Genomic DNA, 6,640 nt, shown 5'->3' on the forward strand with positions numbered 1-6,640 from the left:
CATTAATTGCAGGCAAACCGTCACTCTGGTTGGCAGGAGCAGATGTGGCTGGGAGTACAATGGTCCAGCTGCTCCAGGGTTTTACGATCCCCACGAGGGAGGGATGAGTACAGCTCTTTTACAAGGAAGTGGTGTTTATGCATGCCTCAGAATCCCTCTTTGCCAATAATGTAAAAAAGAATTAAGCTTATACTAGTCTTTTGGGAGAGCTTGGACAACGTGCAGACAGTAAGTGAAAATGACAGAAGATCCTGGCTGATAAATATCAGAAAGCCAAATTCCAGGAGACTCCATGTATTTAATTGCTCCAGCCAGAATGTAAATACAGCAGGGGTCTTTTCAAAATGGGGTGGTGGTGGTGATCTAAGCTTTCCAGGGAAATGAGTATCTGTTTTATTGGACCCTTGGAGGGGAGAAAGATCAAAGAGGAATCCGGTGGCAGCTTAGAGACCAGGTCCTATTCTGTACACAATAGATAATGCACTTTCAATGCACTTTAGAAGTAGATTTTCCTGCTCTGCACAGGTAAATCCAGCTGCCAAAGCACATTGAAAGTGCATTATCCTATGTGTGTGGAAAGGGCCCTGACTGTCTTCCAGCAGAAACTTGTTTGAATGAAAGTTCACTTCATTGGATGCATCGAGTCTGTTCACTAGGCTGACAGGTTTTCTTGACAGCAGAAAGTCAGCAGGAGAAAGATGTTACAAACAGAGGCTACAGGAACACAAGACTCCAATCTCCTGCTTTATTTCATCGATGCATAGCAACCCATCTGGAATGACCAGCTTTGCAGCAAAGCGTCCTTATTGAAAGAAGAGTTGTCTAGTTGATACCCCACTTTTCATTGCCCGAAGGAGTCTCAAAGCGGCTTACAATTGCCTTCCCTCCTTCCCACAACAGGCACCCTGTTAGGCAGGTGGGGCTGAAAGAGCTTTGACAGAGTGCTCAGTCAGAGGAGCTCAGTCAGGACTGTGACTAGCCCAAGGTCACCCAGCTGGCTGCATGTGGAAGAGCAGGGAATCAAACCTGGTTTGCCAGATTAGAAGCCACCAGTCTTAACCGCTACACCACGCTGATAAGGTTGTTGTTGTTTTTTAATAACCAATCCATTCTTTCACTTATTGAGCAAGGACAGTGCAGGACAGGATCAGGAGCCCAGCTGCCAATACTGGAATAAGAACCCACTTGCAGTGCAACAGGGCCACACCAAATCCTACACAAGGGCAGCAGCAAGCACTGGAGCTAATGGACCAGTGCTCCGGAGTCCAGGCAGGTTGGGATATGTTCAGCTGCACTGCACAATGGATGTTGAAGGTGGCAGATAAGGTCAGAAGAGGAAACTCTTGCACTAAGGCCTCTTGTACTTTATCCTATCAGGCCATGCCAAGGTCTGCTAAAAGCCATCACAGCCCCTTGGGAAAGATGCTTTTGAGGTACCCCCCCCACACACACAGTATTCAGATCCTACCCTTATATTCCATGAAAGCAAATTACAAATCGCCCTTCTCTACAGGACACCACAGTTCTTTCTAGCCATGACTCTCCAGGGTCTCAGGCAGAGGTCTGAGGCATCCATGTTGGGGTGGTAGCTGCTACCTAATCTTAGAAATCCAGAAGAGCCCACAATATCTACGGTGGAGACCACTTCCATGCTGCACATAGGGCTGCTCACTTAACAACAATCTGCAAACCTTTAATGGCATTAAAGAAAGAGTACTCATTTAATTTAGCTACCAGACTGCACCAGTTACTAAATATATGCTGAATCCTTCCATCACATTCTGTTTGACCTGGAAAAGCTGTCAGTGGATTGAGCCAGAGATATAACTGACTTTGAAATGGGAAGGGGATACAATTAAGTGGGGGAGATGGAGTCATGAGGCATCGTAAAGACTAGTCAGATTTTATCCCAGCATTAGGCTGCACAGAGACTAGGCCTTTCTTCTTCAGAGGCAGTGCAGTGGCTTCTGAGCAGATCCTTTATGGGGGAGATATGAAAAGGCAAACTCAATGAAAAAGAATTTTTAAAAAATTCAAACCTAATCAGGAAAAATATGTAGGTCATTCATGAGTTTTAATAAACTATTTAATACCAGCAGTGAGAGGAAGGAATCAGTGAATAAACCATGAATGCCACAAAAGCCCCAAAGAGTTATCATTTCAGAAGTGGAGCTTCCCTCAAGTAAAAAATGATGAAAAGTCAGCAAAGGCACATTATGTTCTGCTTGATAGAAAGATAAAAACCTTGGCCTCTGGGACTTTCCAAGGTTCCAACTTGTTTCCTGTGCGTTTCAACATCTCTGTCAAGCTGCTGGGAATGGGCAATCAGAGACTTGGGCTGAGCTGCCACCACTATGCCAATGACACTCAGTTCTATCTCTCACTACCAATGAGGCTGTAGAAACTGTGAAAAGGTGCCTGGAGGCAGTTTTGGAATGGATAAGGGCTAAGAAGCAGAACTGAGAGCCAGTTTGGTGTAGTGGTTAGGAGTGTGGACTTCTAATCTGGCATGCCGGGTTCGATTCTGCACTCCCCCACATGCAGCCAGCTGGGTGACCTTGGGCTCGCCACGGCACTGATAAAACTGTTCTGACCGGGCAGTGATATCAGGGCTCTCTCAGCCTCACCCACCTCACAGGGAGTCTGTTGTGGGGAGAGGAATGGGAAGGCGACTGTAAACCGCTTTGAGCCTCCTTCGGGTAGAGAAAAGCAGCATATAAGAACCAACTCTTCTTCTTCAACATTAAACCCATCAAAATGGAGATGCTATTGGTGGAGGGAAGATGCAGCAAATGGGTTATCCCCTGTTCTGGAAGGACTTGCAGGTCCCATAAAGTAAAAGCTTTGTAGCTTAACATTGCTGTTGGATCTGGGCCTCCTGCAGCAGTGACCTTTCAGTAGCTTTGATTTATGAGCCAGCTGCAGTCCTTACTGAACAGAAAAGATCTTGGTGTATGGTGTATGTGCTAGTAGCATGCAAACTAGATTACTGTCACGTGCTCTATGTGGCTGTGCCCTTGAAGACTGTCCAGAAACTACTGCTGCTTCAGAATTTTGTGGCCAAAAGGCTGACTAGAGTCGATCAGGAAACCATAAAAGGTAAGGTAAAGGTATCCCCTGTGCAAGCACCGAGTCATGTCTGACCCTTGGGGTGACGCCCTCCAGCGTTTTCATGGCAGACTCAATACGGGGTGGTTTGCCAGTGCCTTCCCCAGTCATCACCGTTTACCCCCCAGCAAGCTGGGTACTCATTTTACCGACCTCAGAAGGATGGAAGGCTGAGTCAACCTCGAGCTGGCTGCTGGGATTGAACTCCCAACCTCATGGGCAGACAGATTCAGACAGCATATCGCTGCCTTACCACTCTGCGCCACAAGAGGCTCAGGAAACCATATCATTCCACAAATGTTTGCCTTTAGTCCCAATTCAAGACATTGGTTAAAAGTCCTATCTCATTGGGGGCCAGTATACCTTACGGACTGCCCACTTGCATTGGAGCCTACCCACCAGTCATCTGAGGTAACAGGTAACAACGCAAGAAAGGCCATTCTCAGTCATGAATGTTTGCAGTGTTCTAATTGTTCATTAGTTATTTATTTGATTTGTAGACCACCGTTCCCAGCAAGCTGGCTCACAGCAGTTCACAAAATTAACATAAAAACAGATCTCCCATAAAACACTCCAATATTAACATCCAAAACTCTAGCATAAAAAATGGCGGCATACAATTCAAATAAATAATTCCTCCGGCATTGGTCCAGATAGTGACCAGTGGTTGGTGGACAAAAACCAGGGTGTTCACTACCTTTGGGGACCCTGTGGTAGGTGGAAAGAAAACACAGAAATGTTTTAAATAAAATACATACAAACGTACATGCATATAAGTTTGGGGTTGTGGTGGGTTTTAAGAACATTCTAAAACCATATTTTAGCACTTCGCAACTTGACCAAAAATATCTTGGATTTTAACCTAATACTAATTATAAATAAAAATGCAGATACAAATTGCATACCAATACTTTAAGTTTTTATTTTCCTTTGCAAAAATAAGAGCTCCCCCCCCCCAAATTAACAAATAGCAGGTGGCCTGCCATAAAAATGTACAGAAGGTAAATCTTGTCTCCTACAGCCACCTTGTGGCTGAAAATAGAACATGCGTAGTCTTTCAGGATGGTATTTGATTACATTGTACTTCCAGATTTTTTGGGTTTAGGCAGCCTCTAATCTGGACAGCTAGGTTTGATTCCCCACTTCTTCCCATGCAGACAGCTGTGTGATCTTGGAGTACTTACAAATCTGTCACAGCTGTTCTCATAGAGCAGTTTCTCTCAGGGTGTCTGTTGTGGGGAAAGGAAGGCGATTGTAAGCCACTTTGAGACTTCTTCGGGTAGTGAAAAGTGGGGTATAAAAACTAACTCTTCTTCTAAATGCATTGCATCTGAGGTTATGACAGCTGAAACAGAATTCCTTTCTGTGGTTTAAATCTGGGATGGTTTAATTCCATATACAGTTCATCATTTAATACTGATGAAGAACATCCAACCCATGAACCAGCCCATGAACATAACTACACATTTAAATCTTACATGCTCTATTAGAAGCACTTAAATCTAGGGATGTAGGTTCTAGATTCAGTTGCTTTCAACAGAAGTAACTTGCTCTCAGGACTCATGAAAGCATATATGTTCATGATATTAAAACTATTGAAAACTATTGTAATGTTTGCTTGGGCGGCTTTGGAAGTCAAACAAACAAACAAACAAAAGGCTGCATTGTTTTTACGCCATTCACCTTCATTTATGTTCATGTTTATTTATATTTATATTTATTAACCGCCATTCCCGCACCCTGCCAGCTCATGGTGGTTTACAATAGAATTTAAAACCCATATAAAATACATACGAAACCATAAAACCATACTGGCAGCAAAAACCACTCTATGAACCTCTTCCCTCCCACCCATCCACTCCCTGTAATAGCAGCCATCACCATACCCACATCCGGGAGGGGGGGATCTTCTGATGATGTCCAGCCTATGGGGGCCTATACCGGAAGGGAGGGACTCGCTTTTCCTAGCCCTGTCTTGACCCAATGCCTGGTGGAAGAATTCCATCTTACAGGCCCTACAGAACAGTGATAGCTACATCAGGGCTCTTAGCTCTCCTGGGAGATCATTCCATAAAGTTGGGGCCAGGAGTGAAAAGGCCCTGGCCCTGGTCGAGGCCAGGCGGGGGACAACCAACCAATTCAAACCCACAGAGCAAAGAGTCTTGCATGGGGCATAAGGAGACAAGTGGTCCCTCAGATAAACAGGGCCCAGGCCACAAATGGCCTTAAGGTAAGAACCAAAACCTTAAACCCGATGCAAAAGCTAACTGGTAGCAAAATGCAGCTGCCTCAGCAGAGGCTTGATGTGGGTCCTCCAGGATGACCTTGTAAGGACCCTAGCAGCTGCATTTTGGGGGAGAGTATCGCCCCTCTAGCACCCCATAGGGATGTGATAAGTTTTCCCCCACTCCATAGCTTCTTATCTTAAATTCATTTCCATCTGGCATTGATACTCCTGGTAAATCCACCAAATTCCTTATTTTTGTAGCAATAGTCTCTATTACCAAATTAAATAATAGGGGGAAAGAGTACAAGCTTGTCTACTTCTTTTCTTAATATTTATTTTTTTTCTTCAGTAATCATTCAATTCACAAAGATTCTAGTCTCCTGTCTTTAACATATTTGCTAAATTAGTTTCAGAAAAAATTCTGCTGGGCCTCACTTACTCTGCTGGGTGGTGGTGCTGAGAGGGCCAGCCAGAGTCCAGTCCAGGAGGTCAGGAGCCAAGGGAGACAGAATTCATAGCAAGTGGGAAGGGGGGTGGAGTCAAGATGAACTGGGGTCAAAAGCCAGGGAGAGATTCAAAAGCTAAACCAGATTCAAGAGCAGAGTCAGTAGCCAAGCTGAGGGTCAGGATGTATTTGATGTCAAGTTGAGAGTCTGGAACAGGAAGCATAGTCAAAGGCAAGCTGAAGATTTAGAACCAGGAACATTGTCAAAATTGAGCCAAGGATCTGGAACCAGGATTCCAAGGAGAAGAGTTTCACTGAGGTGAAGCAGAACAGGAGTCATTTGGGAAGATGGGCAGGATAATGCATGCATTGCCCCCACAAAGCACCTTGTCTCAAGGTCCCTCTGAAATAGCCAGAAGCAGGTGGAGCAGCCCTCAGCCAGAAGGCCTGCAGCTGGAGCTAATCCTCATCAGAGGAAGGGGTTGCAGCTGTGCCCCATTTACATTGTAAGCTCACTGCCAAGCATGCTGATCTTCTGACAGCTATCAAGGTAGATTGCCTCCACCATCACTGCCATCCCAGTAAATGCAGGGAGCTTGCAAGGATGTGATGCTGACAGGGCTGCTCCTCTGGTGAGTCCTTCGGGCCAAGAGAGGTCTTGTCCCAGGGCTTAATATAGACCAGCATGAAGGGCTAGGCCTAGGCTGCTCATTATCTGGCAGAGTTGAGGCCCGGTCTCCCGGTGGCTCCAGGAGAGGGTCAAGCAAGGCCAGTGCCCCCTAATGTGAGTGCCAGTGGTGCAGCTGATGCAAGCAACAGGGCAGGCATGACACATTGCATGTAAAAAGTCCCATCTGACA

General features: G+C 45.5%; 1 long non-coding RNA gene across 1 annotated transcript; it reads right to left on the reverse strand.

Annotated features, from left to right (window-relative positions):
- Positions 1–3,588: 3,588 nt before the first annotated feature.
- LOC143821120 (uncharacterized) lies at positions 3,589–6,143 on the reverse strand. The gene is made up of 3 exons (XR_013225689.1): positions 5,775–6,143; positions 4,293–4,337; positions 3,589–3,816 (listed from the first exon to the last, which is right to left on the reverse strand). It is a non-coding gene; the product is annotated as an uncharacterized LOC143821120 (long non-coding RNA).
- Positions 6,144–6,640: the final 497 nt, after the last annotated feature.

Source organism: Paroedura picta, chromosome 11, assembly GCF_049243985.1.
Source record: "Paroedura picta isolate Pp20150507F chromosome 11, Ppicta_v3.0, whole genome shotgun sequence".
Classification (NCBI taxonomy): Eukaryota; Metazoa; Chordata; class Lepidosauria; order Squamata; family Gekkonidae; genus Paroedura; species Paroedura picta.